Genomic DNA, 11584 nt, shown 5'->3' on the forward strand with positions numbered 1-11584 from the left:
AGGGAAATTACTGGTAATAGCAGGTTCTAAATCCACTCTCCATCACAACATCAACCACTATAAAGAATGGTCAATAATAAATATCAGGATAGAATGCTTCCTTGTAACACTCATTTTTAAAATGTGTATTTTTAAAATGTAGAAGTATGAAAATATAGGAGCAATGCTCTATCACAATATTTTTCCTAACTTTTATATTATATGTTAGCTTGAAAAATAAAAGCCTTCTCAAAAAAGATATGTTAACACTATTTCTTTTTTTAATTAACAAAATACAAATTTTAAAACATTTTAACACTTACTTGAGTAAATCATCTACAAGCCAATCATTTGCTGAAGCGGAATTTATGTAACCCTGTCACATTTAGAGTATTCATTGTATTGACAATAAAAGATAATTTGGTTTCTGGGATATCAAATCAATGTGTAGGAAAAACGTTATCAAATTCATTATTGATGTCTTTCAAGACTCACAGTAAACTAAACCAGATAAGAACACAGCAGATGAAAAAACAACAGCAACAAAGTCCCCTCGTATATTACACAGTCAAGAATACAAATAACCAGTTTTCAGGTCAAGAGGAAAAGAAAAATGAAAAAGAAGAGAATGAAATCTATCAAATAAGTACCAATCATGAATCCCATTTTGACTTCACTCTTACATTTTTCATGTTATAATTTGCCATGCTTTATTAACCTAAATTACATATTTATAGTCTAAATTATAAATTAACCTAAATTTAGTAGGTTTCATGTGCAAATACTCTTTCATAATTATAAATTATTTATATTGTTTTTTATAAATTGTGTTGCATAAAACCAACTTGAATTAAAATAGAGACAACAGGAGAAATATTCAAACAGATTTGCCATGAATCACAAGTAACTTGTCAAAGGCCTAATGGGAAAGATCATTATGGTTGATCTTACATATTGACTCACTCACAATTCTATAGATACTCACGACGTAAAAACTACATTTCCTACACTACTTTGAAGCTAAGGTTTTGGAGGTAAAATTGATTTCACTGATTAACTGCATTCCAGTCAGATTTGGAAGACAGAAATCAAGCAGAAGCCCTCTTCCAGGCGTTCCTTCTGACAACAAGCAATATCATAGTGACAAGAGTACTGAGAGATAATTTTAGTGGTCGTACTCTGTGTCTCATGGCCAAACCTTCACAGGAGACAGAGGTAGTTATAGACAAATGTAGCAGCAGTTTCCTGATCTCTGGGTTGCAGGCATGGGAGTGTTCTTGAAATCAGGTGGCCCCCTAATTCTCACTCCTCCAGCCCTTCCAGTCATGCTCTAAGCAATTAATTATATGTATAAAATTCCTAGTAATTGAAATATCTAAGGGGCAATATTTTCCTGTACTCTATTCTTACTGATAGGAAAGAAAAATATACTGGATATTAACAAAGAAACCTAAATACATACATCCATATAAAAATATATACATAAATATATCATAGAAGATATAAATAAATGGAGATACACATCATGTTTCAGGAAAGGTATGAAATGTTTTCTTCATGAACATGTAGTATTATATAAATCCCAATCAAAGTACTAAGGGAATTTTTATGAAACTTTTAAAACATGATTCTAAAGTGTTCCTGTAAACATAAATAGTTAAGAATAGATAGAAAGTATTCAAAAAAGAAAAGTGATATAGGTATTGTACTAGATATTAAGACATATCTAGAGATATTAATACAGTAGAGAAAAGTCTGTAAATAGATGCAAAAAGCCAGAATCAACGACAGAAAATTTTTTTGTTATATCTAGGTGATTATACAGTAAATGAATCATCAAAATCAATAAGGAAAATATGTTAAGCAATAAATGATTTGGTGGAAAATAAATAAAAAAACAAAAAGCACAAGTTTTGCCTTACACAATTCAAATTTAGTTCCAGATTGATTAACAAACTAAACCTAGAAATTGATATTACATATACTAAAGGATTAGTTGAGGGTCTATTTAAACACTATCTAAATGATTTAAAAATGGCATGGACTTTTTTGAACAAAAAGTCACTGCAACAAATCACAAAGAAAAGTAAATTTTGTCACTATGCAAATGTAAGCCCTTTTTTGTTCCCCTACAACCTCTTCTATCAGATTGGAGACAAAAAATTGAGAGAAATATTGGCAGTGAATATGAGAAACAAAGGTTAATTTAATTATGCACAGAATACAAAGTGAAAAGGAAAGCATGTCACTGGAAAAATGAGGAGAGAACTTCAAAAGACAATTTATTTAGTAATAAACTAAGACATGAATTTAAGACAAAATACCCTTCACATTTTAAAAATAAGTTTCTGGAAATTTTCATTATTAAATAATTAGACATGCAGAAAAACAGACGGTGTAAGAAAGACCGTAGTAGTAGTTTAAAATGATGAAAATTAAAAACGATCTAAATGTCCATGCTAGGGAAACTTTATGATAGAATGATGAGGGGGGCATTAAAATCTCATTTTCTTACAATAAAAAGAGAAAATGCTCAAAACGTAGGAGTACGTGATAAAAATAAGCATTTATACTTTACGTGAGAAGTCATTTAAAAATATTTAATAAGTATCTATTTATTTAAATATACTTCTTGGAAGTAAATACACCAGAGTATCAGTTGATTGCAGCATTAGAAGTGATTTTTATTTACTTTAAACTTTTCTGTACTTTCTGTGATAGCATATCTTAATTGCATAATCCAACAAAGTAAACAATATTTGAATACAAGTGACAGATTTAACTTATACTAACTTAAGAAGGAAATGTATTGCCTTGTGAAATAGAATTTTCCTGCCAGTATGAACTTCTAAAGTGGGCTTGATCCTGGGACACAAAAAATGTCAAAAAATGCTAATCCCCTAATTTCTCAGCTCTACTTCATCTGTGTTACCTCCATTCCCAGGCTGACTCTTACCTAACTGATCAGGATTTTTGTCCATTTTGTTTATTTCTGTATCCTAAGTGCCTGTGCTAGACACATGGTAGGTGTTGCATAACATTTTGTTGAGTGAGTAAATAAGTTAATGGGTGAATTAAAGAGACATGGCTGTAGTAATGCCAGCTTCCCATCTTCCCAGCTTCAATTCAGCAGAAAAGAGTTTGTCCATCTGTCTCTGCACCCTTATTCCAAATCTCATGAATTCTCTTGGACCATCTCTGAACCAAACAATGTGATTCTCTGTCTAGACCCGGGTATAGGGCAACCTATAAGATAAAAACCTACCTCAATCAAGGATGGAAGAATGGGTAGTACCCTAGATGAAAACTGAAGTATCGTTATCAAAAGAATGTGGTATAGTTGTTAGGAACTCAAAAGGTGGCAGTCACTACTGTATATCTGTATAATAAAAATAGCCATACTAAACCCAATCTTAATATTTAAGTCATGCCTATGAAGCAATAAATACACTTCCCTCAATTAATAAAGGGAAAACTTAAGAAACATCAGGGTTAATGCTTTGCAAAATGCTTTGGATTTGGTTGATTGAGTCAGGAGTCTCCAAGTTTGCAGTTGGCTGCTGAAGTGAACTCAATAAATGCTTTTCTTGGTAGAGGGGATCACACAGAATAGAGTCTAAGACTGAAGCAAACTAAAAAAGTGATGACCTGTTAAGACATATTGGATACCTTTTATTAAAAAATAAAAACAGGGCTTCCCTGGTGGCGCGGTGGTTGAGAGTCCGCCTGCCGATGCAGGGGACACGGGTTCGTGCCCCGGTCCGGGAAGATCCCACATGCCGCGGAGCGGCTGGGCCTGTGAGCCATGACCGCTGAGCCTGCGCGTCCGGAGCCTGTGCTCCGCAATGGGAGAGGCCACAGCAGTGAAAGTCTCGCATACCGCAAAAAAAAATAAATAAAATAAAATAAAAATAAAAACAAACTATAAGAATGGATGACCCCACTCACTAAAGGCCTTTCCATTACACTTTTACCTTCAGTATTCTTCAATGAATTGGTAAAATGTTTTTTGAACTGGTTTCAAGGCACAAATTCATTGATTCACTCAGAGGCTTGGCTATCAATACAGCGTCTCCGGGATGTCTGGCCTACCAGTCACCTCCAGGCAGTGTTTTAAATGAAGGGTAGGTAAACTGCCTTTATATTTTTTGTAGAGTTTCATCTATTGATTAAGAATTATAGTGAATAATGAAATATGAAAAATGGCCTATTGCCTAAAATCTCCATGTAATATGCTGATGATGAAACTCAATCTGATACTATAAACCATTCCATAATGTCCTTTTAAAAGTGCTTTGTAAACATTTTACAAGGAGACCCCTAACATTTTTCTTGAGGTTTGCTCAAATAAACCATTTCTCCATTTTGCATGTATGGAAATTGAAATGTGAATGTTAGTGTTTCAACCCTGAGTCCTGGAGCTGATTAGTTACTTGAAATACCTACATTGTATTAATTCAGTGGACATCTATTGAGAGTTTAGTCACCTAAAGGCAGTATGGCATACAGACTCTGGGATCAAACCCTTGCTTTACCACATACTAGCTATGTGAACTTCATACAGTTTTTTTAAACTTCCTCTTTTTCAATCTCTTCAACTATAAGAGATATGAGAGCACCTACATTTATAAGGTTTTGTAAATAAGTTAACACATGTAAGTCACTTAGGAAAAACTGACATAATAAATGCTCTATAAATATTGGCTAATATTATATGTAAGGTGTTATAATCACCCAACATGGCAGAGATTAGTAGGTGAATACCCAAATTATGTAGACTAGAAATGTATGACTCGTTTTCTGTTAAGTGTAGCCATATGACAAAGCTACAGCTAAGGGAATATAAATGAGGTATGCCAGTTCTATAAAAACTTCTTCACATCCCATGCTCATTCTCCCTTTCGGCTGGCTGGAATGTCAATGCCAATGTTAGCTTTGGAAAGTACTTTGGTGAAAATTGCAGAATCTCTGACAGCCTGGGTTCCTAAATGTGTACAAGCTAACCTGTACACTTGCCCAGGACTTTTCCACAGGCATGAAATCAGCTTCTATTGAGTAGAGGCATTACTTTGGGGGATTTTTTTTTTTTTTTACTATATCCTATGCTCTTCTAATTAATATAGATAGCAAGAAATAAAAGATCAATAATACACATTGTTTCATTAAAGGAACTTTTAAGCTTATGAGAGGCAGAAACACACATAAATTAAAAGCTTAATGTTGTGAGAAATTTCCAAAAGAAAAATATCTTGAATTATCAGAACTCAAGGGGTTTCCAGGAAGACAAAAGACAATACCCAGTTGGGAAATCTTTGAATGTTTTTTGCAGTTGTGCCTTTTGACCTATGGCTTCAAGGAAGGATAGCATTATAACAAATACACATAGCTTGTCAGGCATAGGGAATAGCATGAATGAAGAGGAAAAGTGAGAGAGTGTTAAATATTTTAGGAGAACAGCCAATACTAATTTGCCTGGAGTAAAAGAATGAGTTACCAAGAATGAAAGGGTAGGCTAGTATCAGATTTCTACAAAAAATTTCATATGTAAGTATTCAGGATTGATTTGATATGGAATGGAGAATACCAGAAGGTATGAGAGCAGAAGGTAGTGATTATGGTTATAATTAAGGAAGATTTTATACCTCTTCATGATGTGACTCTTGATCTACTTTCTGCTTTTCATACTCCATCATTCAGCAATGTCAAACTACTTAAATATTCCCAAATTTTGCTCTCTCACATCTCTATATCTTTGCATATGCTGCTCCCTTAATTGCAGTACCACCTAGCTTAGATATCATCTTCTTCAAGAAAACTCACCTAACTTTCTCAAGGTTAAATATTTCATTATTCAGAGACAACACTATGTATACGAGTCTGGTGCATAGCAGGTGTCCAATAACTATGTGTTTAGTGAATATACTTCTACAATAGAGTGCTTCACGCTATCTTTCTTATAACACAATGAACTCATGGAATACTTTTATTCTGTCTCACCCAGTTTTGTGTCACCAGCATTTAACTCATTTTTGGATTCATAGCACACCTTGAACTAAATTGACATGTGGTACAGATTAACATATTGAGAAAATAGAAGTAGGAAAACTCTTTAAAAATGTACCAAACTTTTGTCCTTAAATAAGCACCATAAAGTTTTTTTCAAACTCATTGTTCATGTTATCAGATCAACAAAAAAGCAGCACATTACTGAATTAGTAGCTAATGCAATATAAATGAGTCTGGGATGCCACAGACCATTTTGAAAAGCACAGTGTTCTTTGGACTGATGCTTTTAAATAGTTGTGAGACTAAAGCTGATGTACTCTCAGCAAGCTTAGTGGTATCACAGAAAAATAGGCTGAGATACCAAAAGTTTAATTGTATAGATAATCATACACTAAATCTAAGTCAGATATAATTTTTAAATATAACATTAATATAACCTAAAATATGACAAAGTGTGGTGCTATTGTAATCCTTTTGAGATTTATGAACCAGACTTAGAAAAAAATTCTCTGAGGAATGCAACTTAGTTGATCAGCTATCTCTGGCCACTAGAATCTTAAATATTAATGTCAGTTTGGTCTGCTTGTTTCTTTTTAAAAATATTTAAAGTATGTTTAATGTCAAAATTTAAAAAAAATTTAAAATATTTGTTAGTTTTTTAAATTGATGAGTTGAAATTAATAGCCATTATAACTCTATCTAAAAAATAAATTGTAATGTTAGTATACTGGTATATATAAAGACCACAAAATATATGTGATATAAAATCCATTGTTCTTATGTGTTAGTAAAACTTACATGCATGAGCCATTAGGGAACTGTCAAATTTTTCTCTTGCATTCTGCTTAACTTGAATTGACCATATCTTTATAATAGAACGACATGCTAATTTCAGAGACATCTCAATCTATTACAGAATACCTAGTCCTTAAGATACAGATTTCATCATGTGTGCTTATATGACCCTAACATTTTATCCATGTTGCTACTGATCCTGCAGGGATTCCCTTAAGTACCATGGTTGTACATGATTGCCTGGGAATGACTTCTATGCTGAGATGAAAGAGAATTTATAGATTTTTCTCAACTTTCGATGAGAGTAAAACACCTTCCACAGATAGCATCATAGAAGATGTTTCTTCCATTCTTACGGGTTATGCCATCTGAGATTATATCCTGTGTTGAACAATTAGTATTTCCTCTAGTTACAATCAATAAAACTGAAGAAATGTGCTCACTTATTGCCTCACTCTTCTTTTGGTTTACGTTTTTTTGTTTTATATCCTCTTAGCATAGTTTACATAATGATAAAATAAAATAAGTGACATTTGTGAATAGACTATAGAGAGTCTACACTGAGAGGCAGGCAAAGTGATTAAAAGCATCAGATCTGGAGCCAGTGGAACTGGTTGTAATTGGTTGTGTCACATGACATTGGACAAATTGCTAATCCTCTATGACTAGATTTTTTTTATGACTAAATTTTTTCATCTGCAAAATGAAAAATAATAATAGTACTTGCCTCTTAGGATTTCTATGAGGGTTAAATGAGTGTATAATATATAAAACTCTTATAAGGTAAGCACCATAAAAGTGTTTGCTAGAATATCATTCAGCTATAAAAAAAAGAAGGAAATCTTGCCATTTGCAGCAATGTGAATGACCTTGAGGGCTTTATGCTAGATGAAATAAGTCAGAGAGGGAAAGACAAATACTGTATGATCTCACTTAAATGTGAAATCTAAAAAACAGAGCAAAACAAAACAAAAAACTGAGCTCATGGATACAGAGAATAGACTGGTGGTTTCCAGGGAGGGGGTCCTGGGTGCAAAATGGGTGAAGGGGGTTAAAAAGTACAAACTTCAAGTTATAAAATAAATAAGACATGGGGATGTGATGTACAGCATAGTGACTATAGTTAATAATTCTGTATTGTATATTTGAAAGTTGCTAAGAGAGTAGATCCTAAAAGTTCTTCTCACAAGAAAAAAATTTTGTAATTGAGTATGGTGATGGATGTTAACTAGATTTATTGTGCTGATGGTTACACAGTATATACAGACTCCAAGTCATTATGCGGTACACCTGAAACTAATATGTTATATGTCAATTACAACTAAGTAAATTTTTTTAAAGAATATTTGTGGGCAAAAAAGTGTTTGTTTTTTTCAACATATGGTGGTTTGTCCTTACTGTGAGATTATACGAGAGTGAGTGGAAAGTGTGAATTAGAGACTATTTTATAATATAATATAATGTAATATGATTACTAAAAAGGCATGTAGTTATTTAAAACATTGAGTAAAAAGCACTACAAATCTAAATTTCATTTGTGTCTCTAATATTTCCTAGGAAACTCTTTCAGGTGTCTCTCCTATTCATTATCCTTAGTAGATATTCCTAAAATTTCACCTGTCTTTTCACAGTGCTATATTATTTATTCCTTAGCCTCAGTCTACTTTACTCAGTAAATCAAGGATAGCAACCAAGCACTCTTTCAACTTCTTCCAGGCTAAGAACAAAGCTATTAGAATCCACACTTTCCCTTTCTTTCTTTCCTGCTCCTTCAATGAGACAATATTCAACAGTTGTGTTTTCTGTGTCATCATCACTCAACTTTTTAGAGACTCTGTTCTATCATCAACTCTGTAGTGGAACAAATCTCCTTGGAGGTTTATAAGTACCTCAAGCTCAGCATATCCCAAACTGGATTTGATTATTAATCCCAGAAAGCCAATTTTCTCCCTCTTTTTCCTATCTTAATGAAGGAGACCACCATCTATCCAGTTACCCAACCTTAAACCTGAAGTCATCCTTGAATACTGTTACTCCATAATTTGGCACTTTTAATCTATAATTTTATTTTTGCTTTAGATCCAAATATTCTCCCCACTTTCCCTAAAACTGCACTACCTCATTTACCATCATCCATATACTCTTGTTTGAATAACTGCAACAGCCTTCTACCTGAATGTCCTACCTCTAAACCTGAGGTATTAAAAAAAACAAAGAACAATAATAATTAAAATTCCGCTCTCTAGCCAGCGGTATATTGGAGACAGCTCTTACTGGTTCATGAAAACCAGTTGTTAAATATTCAGGGATATTTTTTAGTGAATTGTCAAACCATTGGTCGCTTGAAATTGTCCATGGAGCAAGTATTTGCATCATAGAAATTAATAAACACTTTAGTTGATTTACTAGCACACAACAGGTCTTCACTCTGGAGCAAGACATACTTTTAAAGCATGATGATATCATTCTCATGCTTAAAATCAGTTAGTGGCCTTGCCCTCTTCCTTCTCAACCCTGGTGGTTGCAGTGGAATAGTAAGACATCAACCTCCACACCTTTATTGTTTTTCTACTTAGCAAACCCTTCTGTCCCTGTGAGCAGACTTATCACCCTTGTGATAACTCAATAGAATCACCAACCCCCAAATCTTAGAATGGTCACCTACATCTCATTGTTATATATATATCCCTCTTCTCCAGTGGCTTTTTGTCCCATAATTTGGGTAATGTTATCATATGACTCTGGTCCTAGACACCCTTTGTAATCTGAGCTATCCTCTCCTCCCATCCTATCTTCTTCTTCCTTCCAGCATGGCTGGGGCCCCAGCTACTCTAGGGTGACTTTAAAAAATCTGACATCATTTTTCTAGTTTAGTTCAGTCACTGGGGACAAAGGAGGCACAGGGTCATCACTTGTCATCAGGAACCAGAGAATAAAAATACACCTCACACTCTGGGCAAATTAGGTTTCACTGTACTCTTACATAACTATAAGCTAAACCTGTCTATCTGGAGTGTTTGGATATAGGGGGGCAAAAAAATCACAAGATCAAATAGCTCCTGCAGCAGAATGTGGCTCATTCTCTCATCCTCACCATCACCACTAAAAATAAAAATGATCAAATTATGAAAAATTACTGAAGGAGACAAAGAAAAGCCTGAGAAGAATAACCTAAATGAAGAAGAAAGAAAACTTAAGATCTTCCTACAGTAACACTACTCGCAGTCATTGTGCTGAGTAGAGATCTAAGGATAGAAGTGAGAATCTTTGCCAATGGCCTACCATTCTGTCATCAATGACTGTGAGGCACTCATGTCAGCAGATTACCTGAGCATCACCTTCTAGCACTTGTCTATCAGTATTAGAACCTTTAGTTCAATGACAAATGCTCCCTGACTCTAACCCATTCTTGTCACACACCTGTTGACATCCAAAGAGAATGCCAAGAAAAAAGTCCTACCAGCTTACCAGCTCCTGTGCACAAGCTAAACTAAAACTCTCAAAAGAGTTGATACCCTGAGGTCAAATTACTTTTGACCACATATTTGATATCCAGATCATAAAGAGAAATGTGACAATTTGTGATGTCCCTGTTTTTTAAGCAATCACAGTTGAATAATAGACATATGTCCTCATAAAGCATTAAAGCATGGTCTATAAATGTTTATTTCTGAATAAAAGAAAGCTATAAACTCCACATGGGCAGAAACTTTGTCTTTTTTCGTCACTACTGTATCCCCTACACATAGAATAATTGTTGGCATATTCTAGGGGTTCAATAAATATTTGTTGATTTAACAAATACATGGGAGTATGAACACACTGTTAGAGGGATGCAGAGGAGAGAATGGATAATTACATTTCAGAAGCACCAGGCACTCCTCTAACCCCCATGATACAGAGTAAATCACTAGTTCTACCTTCAGGGCACTATCCTTTGGGATGAGGCTCTAAAACTTGGAACAAGATCTTGGTTTTGTCTTCCTCTCAATGTGCAACATAGAACTCAAGTGTCTATGTTCTGACCAATGTTTTAACTAAAGAAAAAGCACTAATTGTATCTAAAGTCCTTTGTTTGAAATAGAAAGAGATACCAACAGTTCAGATGTGCTGGAATATACTTATAATGAAAAGAAATGCATCCTGGCTATTTGAAGTGCCCAGGCATTGGGCCTCTGTGTATCTCTAAGCCATCAGTCAGGACTCTGGAGCTGGTGATAAAGCTCAGTGTACCTATCATTCCAGGAAGGCAGAAAGTGGCATCACTCTGGCTTTGATCTATGACTCAGGCATATTTGTTGCTAACACAGACATAATTGGGGAACTCCAGATTTAAAAGGTCCTATTGCCTCTTACAACGTTCCAACAGAATAATTTAGGTCAAGAGTGATGTAGAGATAAACCCCAGTTGGATAAAATCTTATAGAAAGAACCATTGTATAACCAAGCAAAAAGGCCAAACTCACTTTCCTGGTGATAACCCATTCTCTGGACCTGAGGCTGTGACCTTGATTTGGGGACAATGAGGCTTTTGAATACTGGCTCTCACCCTCTTTTTGTTCTCTGACCATGGGGTTTCATATTCAAGCCAACTGAATTTAAAAGATTGAACATCAACTCATAACTCTCTTTTAAATGAGTCAAATGCTAAATGTTCCCTGATGTTGATTATACATTTAATGAAGACAAATAATATGTATCATTATTGAGCCTGCCATCGTATTTTTGATGTCATCAGGTTTGTGACAACAGTGAAGGTCAAATACTAGAAGTTGATCAAATCATCTGCTGAAATCCACATCTC

This window comes from Globicephala melas, chromosome 5 (assembly GCF_963455315.2).
Source record: "Globicephala melas chromosome 5, mGloMel1.2, whole genome shotgun sequence".
NCBI lineage: Eukaryota > Metazoa > Chordata > Mammalia > Artiodactyla > Delphinidae > Globicephala > Globicephala melas.